This window comes from Acomys minous (genome assembly GCF_964271855.1).
Source record: "Acomys minous genome assembly, chromosome: 5".
NCBI classification, from domain to species: domain Eukaryota; kingdom Metazoa; phylum Chordata; class Mammalia; order Rodentia; family Muridae; genus Acomys; species Acomys minous.
Genome location: NC_140494.1, coordinates 67,616,139 through 67,627,598, shown reverse-complemented (window position 1 = coordinate 67,627,598; position 11,460 = coordinate 67,616,139). Strand labels below are relative to the sequence as shown.

Here is an 11,460-nt window from a genome sequence, read left to right as displayed (position 1 = left end):
TATATTATTTTGACCAGCTAAATAAAGCATTTTTAAGTACATTGTATCTAGGTAGTTAGACAAAGCATTTTAATCTGACTGACTAGGATATAGGCTTAAGGACTTTCCAATTCCCTACCATTCTGGAAGAAAGGAACAAAGCAGGATATTGTGGTTATATTGAAGTAGAACATATGTCATTAATTCAAGCAAAAAGTCAACAGCTATTGAATTGTAAGAAATAGGATATTGAAATTCTCAGGCAGGCAGTGCCTCAGAACCTCAACTTAATTTTACCTTATGGTCAAAATGGAGACTTAAAAACAAAATGTTGTGTATGTAACTTGGATTCAACTATTGCTTTTTTTTTTAATGGATCTACCAAAGAAATAGGTTTATTTATTTATTTATTTTCTGTAAAGCTTTTACTTTGAGAAATCATGGAAAAAATCTTTCACGCACACATGGAGAAAGAATGATCGTAGGATGAAGATAACACTATTAATAGTATCAATGCCTGTCAGCTAAATGTTCAAGCTGAAGTCTTGGGAGTTTGACATGATACATGGGCTCTAAGAATAGACTAATAATCCTCTCCTTCCTGCTTCCCTTCTCCTTCAACAGAATCCACATCAACCTCCTCATAATCCTTTTCTAGGGCAGCCATGTCCTCATGGGCCTCAGAGAACTCTCCATCCTCCATGCTCTCACCCACATACCAGTGCACAAAGAAACATTTGGCATATATCAGATCAAACTTGTGATCTAGGTGTGTGCAGGATTCAGCAATGGCTGTGGTGTTGCTCAGTATGCACACAGCTCTCTGTACCTAGGCCAGATCTCCACCAGGAACCATGGTGGGGGCGGCTGGTAATTAATGCCAACCTTGAAGCCAGTGGGGAACCAGTCCACAAACTGGATACTATGCTTGGTCTTGATGGTGGAATGACAACATTGACATCTTGGAGAACCATATCACCATGGTACAGTAAGCAGCAAGCCATGCATTTACTATGGTGAGGGTCACCATCTGGTTGGCTGGCTCAAAGCAGGAATTGGTGATCTCTGCTACAGAAAGCTGTTCATGGTAGGCTTTCTCAGCAGAGATGAAGGGGCATATGTGGCCAGAGGGAAGTGGATGCAAGGGTAAGGCACCAGGTTGATTTGGAATTATGTAAGGTCAACATTCAGGGCCCTATCATATCTGAGGGAAGGAGTGATGGATGATACAATCTGGCTAATAAGGTGGTTAATGTTAGTGTAGGTTTGGTGCTCAATGTCAAGTGACAGATGGTCTCATTGTCTACCATGAAGGCACAATCAGAGTGTTACAGGGTGGTATGAGTGGTGAAGATGGAATTGTAGGGCACAACCACAGTGGTGGAAACCTGGGGCATGGGGTAAATGGAGAACTCCAGCTTGGACTGCTTTCCATAGTCAACAGACAGACTCCATCAGCTGGGAGGTAAAGCCAGAGCCAGTTCCCTGACCAAAGCTGGAAAAGAAAGAAGCCCTGAAGTCCCATGCACTGGTCAGCTAGCTTGCAAATTCTGTCCAACACAAGACCAATGATCTCCTTGCCAATGTTGTTGGTTGATGGTCTGATGTATTTTGATGCTAATCACTGCTTGCTATCTCTGAGACCCACCTTTTGATTAATAAAAAGCCATCCCACCTGGACAAGGTAAAGGAAATAGGTGGAGTGGGGGAAGGGAGAGAGGGAGGGAGGGAGGGAGGGAGAGAGAGAGAGAAGAGAGAGAGAGAGAGAAGAGAGAGAGAGAGAGAGAGAGAGAGAGAGAGAGAGAGAGAGAGATCATGGGGAGAAGAAAAAAAAGAGGGACACAAGGAGGAAGGAGAGAAACCTAAAGGGAAGAGAGGAAGGCTGCCATGGGTTAGATGGAGGAGAAGCACATGGCCTGCGTGGATGGAGAATCCAGCCCAAATAAAGAATATTGGCAAGAACTTGAGATTATGCATGGAAGGTAGCTTGATAGAAGTTATTGGAAACAGAAGGCATGGTATTGAGAAAGGGATCCCAGGCCTGCCCCACTGTGGGAGGTAGTTTAGAGGATTGATATCTGCCCTGCCCCAGATTAACTAAGGCTATTTAAAAATATAACAAGTGTCTGTGTGTTGATTAATTGCTAGCCGGGCCTACTGATAATACAAATTATACAGATAATTTAAAAACACAATAGTGCCATGGCCACAGACATAGTTACTGGCAGCATCTCATTTGCATAGGATGAGCAGCTCAGGGTGGAAGAGCTGGCAGTTGGTACAAGTGTGAGCCTCATCAATAACTGCGGGTTCCAGGTCTATGAATAGGAGCACATGCTTGGCAGTGCCTGACTCACAGAAGAAGATGTTGAAGGAGGCATCTCTCCCTCCTATGGTCTTGTCACTTGGCATCTGGCCATCAGGCTGGGTGCTATGTTCCAGGCAGCAGAGCTCCCAGCAGGCATTCCCTATCTGGACACAAGCCTGGCCAACACAGATGGAGATGCACTCACGCATGGTAGCTATGGGTTAGAAGGCAAGGATGGCAGAAGCAGACACGAGGTCCTGGTTCCTTTTTCTGACATCTAAGAGTCAAGGTAAGTAACACAATGAGGCCAAAATAAGCATTTTAAAATAACAACAAGCAGCTAATCTCCTTGGGCAGACAGTATAACTTTATCTTGATCAGTGATTTTCAACCTTCCTAATGTTGTGACCCTTTAACATAATTGCTCATGTTGTGCTGACTTCCCAGCCATAAAATTATGTAGTAGAAATAAACATGTTTTTGTTTTGATACCAAGTGTGGGAAGTGAAACAGACTTGTATAAGGACGTGCAGTGTTTTTCCACTGAAAACAGACTTGTGAAAGAACAGGTAATATTTGTCCACTGGAAGAGGAAATGATTATTGTGGAGGCATAGTCTTTGCCAACTGATAAAGATCTCTGAGAGGATATATATGTAGATAGATAGATGGATAGATAGATAGATAGATAGATAGATAGATAGATAGATAGATAGATAGATAGTCCAAAACAAGAGGCAGGGCTTTTTGGTCTTGGCTGTTCATCACTCCACTTCAAGCCTCCAGGTTCCAGCTGCTGCTCTGGGCTCTTGCTGCTGCTCCAGGTTTCAGCAGCTGAGATTGACATCACATTCGCTAAATTACTGGTTTGCTGTTTAACTGGTCTATTGAAATACTGCTAACTATGCCCCTGGAATCACTCCAAGGAACTGAGTCTAAGAAAGATCTATTTCTTGTGTTCCAATTAACCTCTTTTCTCTCCTATCTAAGATAGGTGGGCTGGAAGGAGGTATAAACATTAAAGAACTCCAAATAAAGAGTTCAAAGCCTACAAAATTATTTTTTTGTTGCTACTTCATAGCTAATTTTGATACTGTTATGAATTGTAATGAAAATATCTGATATTTCTGATGTTCTTAGGTGACCTCTGGGAAAAGGACATTCAATCCCCAAAGTGGATGTGACCCACAGATTGGGAACCACTGATCTTTACTAAGATTACTCCACGCAATAAACCAACTAAGGAAGCCAGTATAAAATTTCCTAGTCCTACTGAGTGCTTGGTTTATAATTGTATCTACTTTTTAGACTAAGGAGACAGTAACATCTCTCCAAAATATTTTGAACTGGAGTGGATTTTTGTGGGGTTTCTGTGGACTGGTCAAAATCTGGTGCTTCCAGATAGTCTCTGAACTCAGTGTACAGTAATGGAATCCCTTTTTCAGTGTAATCTCCTCTCTGCCTGAACTCTAGAAACTCTAAGAAACTTCACATTTCCAGCAAGGAGGCTACAAACCCAACCCTTTCCTGATAATAAACATGTTCACCAAACACCTAAGGATTCCTGGAGATACCCACCCTATGTTAATAAGATATCTTAATGTCTTTGCTTTCAACCAATGACCATTGATTCTTCCTGGAGATCTTCCCCCACCTATACAATAATTAAGTACTATGTTCTCCTTCTTATGATAGAACCCCATGAAAATGAGGCACTGTACTACTGGATGTAAATCAATTGTCCCTAGCATCCTAGTCCTAGTAAATCAGACACATTCACCCTTGAAATCCCTCCCACTGCCCAAGGTTTATAAATGTCTCTAATTCATGAAATAAAATCTCCACCATGACTGTCTGAGTCTTATCATTTATTGTTGGGAAGAATGACCACTGGATGCCTGGGGCTTGACTGCCAGTCAGGCAGTTATGGTGGGGCTGCCTTGGCTAACACTGAGGCCCACTCCATCACCACCACTAGCTCTGTGCTGACCATCAGTGAGGCTTTCCAGTCGATTTCTTGCATATGCCTGCTTCCTCTGCCATGTTTACCACACAAGCTTGACAAAGAACTCTAACACTTGTGGAATTCCCAAGTTTCCACTGCTGTTTGATATGAGCAATCTTATTCTAAAAGAGCTAACTGTAACACCCAGTAGAAAATCATTTCCGCCTCCCCAGTGAAACTAGGCAAGGCCTAATACATTGGCCTTTCCTTGAGTGCTCTAAGCTGCCTCTGAGCAAGAAATGGGACCTTTGATCTCGAGGTCCATCAGGTCTTGTCTGGAATCAAGCAGCACCTGCCTCGATTGGCCTGTGAGACATGGAACCCAGGGTACTACCAGGTGATGAACAACAGGTTTTTCTATGAAGATAAGTTCCTAAGGTTATAAAAACACTCTCAGGTTAAAAAAAAAACCTGACTTGTAGATGTATGTTTAACTACTCATATATTTGCTAATTGTTCCATAACAGGCTTCTAAAAAATTACAATAAAAATTATGTATGTTTGTGAGATATATGATAAATATGGTTTATAAATCCCTAAGGTCTACTCAGGTTAACAGTAACTGACTTGGAGACACATGTCTAGCCTCTTTGTCTTTACTATCTTTGTTAAGCTTTAGATATTTGGATAAACTGTGCCATACCAAAAAGACCTGTGATTTTTGTAATGCTACACTATAAAATGATCAAAAAAAAGTAAGATTTTCAGTTCCTATGTAGACTGTGTTTATGACTTAAACACCGTTGTGTCTAAACACTGAATAAAGCTCCCAGTTTTCTTATGGGCTTTTCTTATGTTTTAAAGCTTTATTTGTATGTTAAGATCTTCAGTTAAATCTTCAATTCAAAATTTTAAGGATCAAACTTAATAGGAATAAAACTGTAAAATTCAGCATTTATGTGCCTAGGAATGGAGAATTCAGCTACTTTTGGATGCAGAAATGTAGCAATTAGGTAGTTAGGAGAGTCCCAGAACAAGGAACAGGGGGAGGAATCCCACCCTCAGAGATAGGAGAGAGGTGAGAAATTAGGCTGTTGATTATTGTTGTACTTATTTAGATGCCATTTGACCTGAAAGATGGATTTCTGTAGTTTACTGGAGTCCTCTTAAGTTCATAAGGGGAGATAAATTTTAGACATGTTAGCATCATTGTTGTTTGTAATCTGCAGTGATTACATGTACACCTTGTAGGAAGAGGCAGTAGCAGAGACTTATGAAAAACTTTGTTAAAAGCGTGAATATTCTTTGAGATGAGCTTAGGAAAGTCAGAAGCCTTGTGGATCTTTCTGACATCTGTGGAATAGTAATATGGGCAGGACAGAAATTTCCTATGGAGTAGAAAGGCAGAGGCTTATCTGATCTTGATTTTTATTATCAGTACATACCATGAAAGATGTCTATCCAGAAGACTGGAGAAATGTAATTCTAGCACAATGCAAGACATTTTAAGAAAAAGACAAACCAAAAGAAATTTAAAATTTTGAGCTTGGAAATATGGTAATGGATCATATAGTGGAATGGTTTACCATAGCTGGATTAATGAATCAGAGCTCCATTGATCAGTGTTAACACTCTGACACTCTGTTAGTAGAGCAATATCATAACAACAGGAAAAAATAGAGTATCCTTTTAGACAATTTCACCATAATAACTTGCATTTACTCCTTTAAAATATGTTATTAGACCTTCTAGTATTCATAACTTGTATGTATCAACCTTAAAACACCTTCTTGGATCCTCCAACACTCATAAAACACCTTTTTTTTGACCTTCTAACATTTATACAATATCTTTATGGAAGCTTTAAGTTATAGGTAAAATTGCTATAAGCAGTCCTTTAGCTAAAAGGATGGTGATAGGAAGTCTGGAAATAAGATCTATATCTCACAGTTAAAGTTTGGTCTCCTGCATATGAAGAGGTCTGGGAAGGTATCTGAAACCTCCCATGATAGAAGTTGGCAATGTGACTCTGTAGCCCAAATATGAGGTTAAAATAGACCTGTAGTATTACCTTGGGTTTGGCAAGGCTGCTGAATTTAGGAGCCATCTGTACTATGCTAGGTTAAGGAGCTTGTGGGCTATAACTGTCAAAGCTCCTGTGCTGGTTGGACCTCCAGTGGCTAGGCACAGAGGACAAGCCTGCATGGGAGCATTTTGACACTTGTAGGCCAATCTGCTGACAGGAAAGGCTGGGGGACCAACTGATGTGTCCCTTTCTGGCTGTAGCAGCTGTGGGACCAGTGTCTCTGTTTTGGCTGCATTTGAAACACTTCCCTAGAGAAGCTGGCTCAGGCTGATCCTGGCAGGAGTGGGCTTTGCAGACCTCTATTTTCTTCCCTCAGGGAAGTGGCTAAGGCCTAGAGCATAGTTTTTGCTGTAGCTAAGCCTAAGAGGAAGGCTTCTTAAAGATTTTAAAGATGAGGAACCACTCTTAGCCTTTGGTTAAGGTGGTAGTGAGACCACAGTCTATCTTGAGAATATTTAGATAAACTTATTTTATAGTTTGAAGCTATGTATATAACACAGTATATAAGAGCAGAACAGTTTCCTGTATGATTAAAAACATCATATTTAGAAAATGAGGCTAAATAAGGTAGTGATGTTAGTTTTAACATTGTAAACAAATGAATGTTAATACAACAGAACATTGTAGAAATTTAAAAACCATATCAAATCCCTTATCCAGGAAGCTTATAGTTGAATCCAGGGTAGATGGTGACAGGAGGAACAGAATTCATTTTTCTAGGAATTAGGAAAGATATGTTAGAAACAAAAACATTTTGAATCAGGGAACATATGCTTTATCCATAAGATGGTTTCTTGTTGACTTAGGAACAATGCTCAAGATAAGGTTCTAGGGAGAATGACTGGAATAAACATAATGTCTATGGTTGTCAGGTTGGTTTGGCCCTAAGATAACATAAAATCATTTAAGCTGTTTTAAAGTGAAAACGACACTGTGTTTATGGCCTAAAAGTAATTCTCAATATCTAGGGGATAAGGGTCTGAGGTAAATAAAAGCATGAGTATGGCCAGTACCTGACTCACAAGACAGCAAAGAAAATAGAGTTGTAAGACTACATAATTTTTGGCATTCCAGGAAGTGAAGCTACCCACCTTATTCCGTTGAAGAAATAAGCTGCATGCTTAACTTTTCTGATGTCTCTGGTGTGTATTTGTTCTCTACAGATGATAACAGTGTTTCCAGTATGGATTTCTCTCTATAGCTTTTTTCCTCCGTATGGGGTTGAAAATAAGAACTTTCTAACTTTACAAAAGTTCAGTGTAGGTATACTGGAGTGGTACAGAAACAAGTGAGAATGGATACACATATGGTGATCCAAATGACAACTAACCACTATTTAAACATTTACAGTAATGCAACAAATATCTAACAGAAATTATTTTGAAAAGCTAGTAGAAATAGAAGTTTTATTATGTTGTCAGATTCTCCTATTACTGTTGGGAGAAGTCATAATATGCTATTACATAGCACATGAATAATACAGATAGCTTATTCTACAGCATCCTTTCTCAGGGTTCAATAAAATACTGCTTTAATTATAGACACAAGACCCCACTACTGCAACATTGTATAATGTTCCAGTGCCTCCTCAGACTCAACACAAAATTTCTATGTGCTGACTTCAGAGATATTAGCTTAAGCTACAGCAATTGGTGAGGATTTATTTTATGGACAAATACTGTGTTAGAATAAAATGAAGTAGATTTTTGTATCCTTTATGCAGTTCATATACCATTTCAATACGATGACAATTTCTTCCAGTATAATGACTTCATGTTCCCAAAAAGTATTTTTCTATTTATTGTGTAATTCATCAGACTAGAACTGAAAAGTTATAAGTGTCTGACTCTCCTTATAAAGAGACTGTCTCATTTCTCTGATGATGACTATTGAAAGGATCCATTATAAACTGTGTTTGTATGTATATGTGCATATATGAAATTCAAAACAATTGTAGATATAAATTTATAAGTTACTATATATTTAATATGGACACAGGTTGAGTAAATAAATAAAATTAATATCTGTAATTTGTATTATCTTATACTGTCATAGGTTGGAGATATGATGTAAGATTTTTCTTGTTTATAAAGGACACTGACAATCTCTATATAATTAGAAGTATGTCATTATCAAGATATAAAAACTATTTTACACATGATTAGTGTACATATTATACACATCTGTGAAGTTTGGAAATAAAATAGACCATGGAAATAAAATAAAATATGATCAAATCTGGTTATAAGCATTTTAATTCTTATATTACTATTGAATGCTCTGAAGTCCTTTATTCTAGTGATTAAAAAAATAAATCATGTAGTCAAGTTAGCAAGCTGAGCTATATATAGGACTTTACAAGTTATAATCTTGGAAAAACATTATAATTTCTGCAATATGTAAGCTTTGTTGAGACATTCAATATCCATTCTTTATACATTTTCTATGACAGTTACTGCAAAAGTAGCAATAAACTATGCTATGTGAGGTTAAGTGATTCACCAAACAAAATATTTGTTATCTGGGAATCTATAAAAACATTTCAAGAACTTTACTTATACCACAAGATGCACCATTCTGAGCCTGATAAAGGAAAACTTTATCAAAACCCAAGAAACAAGACTTTACATTGTTGATAAGTTGAATAAAATCAAATATGAAAGAAGGATAAAAATTAAGATCATTCATATTTGGATTACTACATTTAACATGAGGATTTACAGATTTAAGGGAGTAGTAGCCAGGCATTATTGAAAGTAAGAGTGAATTTTCTTGCTTGAGTGATCACAGAGTTTAAGTTGGGAAAGGTGAGGTATATTTGAAGAATGATGCAGGCTATTGTAGCACCACAGTTATAGTAAATGCCAATAAAACATGCCCTGACTGTGGGGCATCATCATTATTGGGTTGTGTGTACTTTTGCAGTAGTTAAAAAAAGGAAAATTCCATAGAGTTTATTTTTAAAGTCATGTCTTTTGTTATAACTTTATAAAATATGCACTGTTTACTTTTTTCCAAATAGACTTGTAGATATCTTACATAATGTAGTGTCACTCATATAACACTCTTTTTAAAATTGATTTTTAAAGATTTATTTATTTATTTACTTATTTATTATGTATACAATGCTCTGCCTGTATGTACATCTACAAGGCAGAAAGGGACATCAGGTCATATTATAGATGGTTGTGAGTCACCATGTGGTTGTTGGGAATTGAACTCAGGACCTCTAGAAAAGCAGCCAGTGCTCTTAACCATTGAGTGTGCCCTCTCTTCAGCCCAAGAAAACACTCTTACAAAAGTATACACTCTGAATGCCATCCCTTAATGAACAAGTCATGTGTGATCCATAATTGAATGCTTTTGTGTGTGGTAATGGTGATTTTTATTACTTAATGTGTACTTCCAGAAAAGAATGAATAGCAAAAGGTGATATATATGTGTTGGTTAGTCTCCTGGAAACTTGGCACACAAACTAGAGTTATCTGAAAGATGAGAACCTTCATTGAGAAAAATGTCTACATAAAATCTGGCTGTGAGGTATTTTAGTATAGTGATTAATGGGAGAGTGACAAGCCCGTTGTGTGTGGTTATGTTCCTGGACTAGTAGTTCTGAGTTGTATAAGAAAGCAAACTAAGCAAGTCATTAAAAGCAAGCAAGTAAGCAGTACCCCTTCATAGCCTCTGCGTCAGCTTCTGCCTCCAGGATCCTTCCCTATATGTTTCCAGTCCTGACTTTCTTAAATGATAGATAGTGCTACAGAAGTGTAAGCTAAATAAATCATTTTCTCCCTAATTGGCCTTTTTGTCATGGCATTTTTTCCCTGAGGCAATAGAAACCCTAACTAAGTTAAGATGATAGAGAAATGAAGATGATGCTAGATGACAGATAGATAGATAGATAGATAGATAGATAGATAGATAGATAGATAGATATGAGTTCAGGATTGTGACCACTTTGTTGACACACAAATGCTAGTTCTTTACAAACTTATTTCCCATCATCTAGATTTTCTTTTCACTTCATCCACAATATCTTGGGATATGAAGAAAATAAAGAAAATTTGAAATAAATGTTTATCCAACCTGAACACAACCAAATAAAACTGAAAATTAAAATTATCTCAATTAGTTACATGAACAAGTAGAGATTAAACAATCCACCTCTGAAAAACCAAATAAAAAATGCTCAGGATTAGGTGACCAGTGTACCACGCTTGGAGGGACAGGCTTGCAACCAGACTGCAAGCTGGAAAAGGCTTTTACAGCAGAACAAACAGTTGTCATCTTTACCTAACGTCCTTAAAATGAGTCTGCACCAGGTCTAGGGCTGAAAACAGCTTGTCCCAATGTCATCAGTCAGTCCAGATCTTTACAAGAGTCACAAATACTAAACAAAAATTACACATAAACACACACACAGACACACTCAGTAGCTCGCCTTGACAGAAAACAAAAGTACCAACTCAGACAAAGAAAGAGGAAGTAACAGTGTGAGATCTTATGACCTCTCCTTATGAGGCAATTAAAGCCTCTATTTGTGGAAATCAGAGTTTCCAAAACCCTTAGTGTGAAGTCTTACAACCTCTCCATGTGAGACAATTAAAGCCTCTCCCTGTGCAAACTACTATACCCCCAGAAAACTTTAGTCACCTTAGATGTAAAAATCCAGTATTTCACAACAAAGTGAAAATTAAACGATATCTATCCACAAATGCAGCACTACAGAAAGCACTAGAAGGAAAAAAGTCCAACCCAAAAAGAACTTTGACAGATGATAAACATGTTCAATGAAGTGGCTGGATACAAAATTAACTTTAAAAAATCAGTAGCCTTTTATATTCAGATGAGAAATGGGGTGAGGAAGAAATCAGAGAAAGAAGACCATTCACAACAGCCACAAATAATATAAAATATCTTGGGGTAACTTCAAGTGAAAGACCTTTATGACAAGAAGCTCAAGTCTCTGAAGAAAGAAATTAAAGGAGATATCAGAAGATGAAATGATTCCCCATGTTCATGGGTCAGCACGTGAAGCATAGTAAAATGTTCATCTTACTGAACCCAATCTAGAGAATCCATGCACTCACTACCAAATTCCAACACCATTCTTTACAGACCTTGAAAGAACAATTATCTACTT

General features: G+C 37.8%; 1 pseudogene across 1 annotated transcript; it reads right to left on the bottom strand.

Annotated features, from left to right (window-relative positions):
* Nucleotides 1–509: 509 nt before the first annotated feature.
* On the bottom strand, nt 510–2,587 carry LOC311597350 (tubulin alpha-1B chain-like; annotated as a pseudogene). Its single transcript has 2 exons — nt 2,190–2,587; nt 510–1,596 (listed from the first exon to the last, which is right to left on the bottom strand). The product of its transcript is annotated as a tubulin alpha-1B chain-like (transcript).
* Nucleotides 2,588–11,460: the final 8,873 nt, after the last annotated feature.